The following is a 256-nucleotide window of genomic DNA, read 5'->3' as shown; positions in this document are numbered from 1 at the left end:
AGTTATCTGTGATAGGCTGGGCATGGTGGCTCACGCCTATAATCCCAGTCCTCTGGGAGGCTGAGGCAGGTGGATCACTTGAGGTTGGGAGGTCAAGACCAGCCTGGCCAAATATGGCGAAACCCCATCTCTTTTTTTTTTTTTTTTTGAGATGGAGTCTGGCTCTGTCTCCCCAGGCTGGAGTGCAGTGGTCTGATCTCGGCTCACTATAACCTCCGCCTCCCGGGTTCAAGTGATTCTCCTGCCTCAGCCTCCC

The sequence above is a fragment of the Mandrillus leucophaeus genome, unplaced genomic scaffold, assembly GCF_000951045.1.
Source record: "Mandrillus leucophaeus isolate KB7577 unplaced genomic scaffold, Mleu.le_1.0 Scaffold568, whole genome shotgun sequence".
In the NCBI taxonomy this organism is placed as follows: Eukaryota; Metazoa; Chordata; class Mammalia; order Primates; family Cercopithecidae; genus Mandrillus; species Mandrillus leucophaeus.
Note: the sequence above shows the minus strand (reverse complement) of the source record.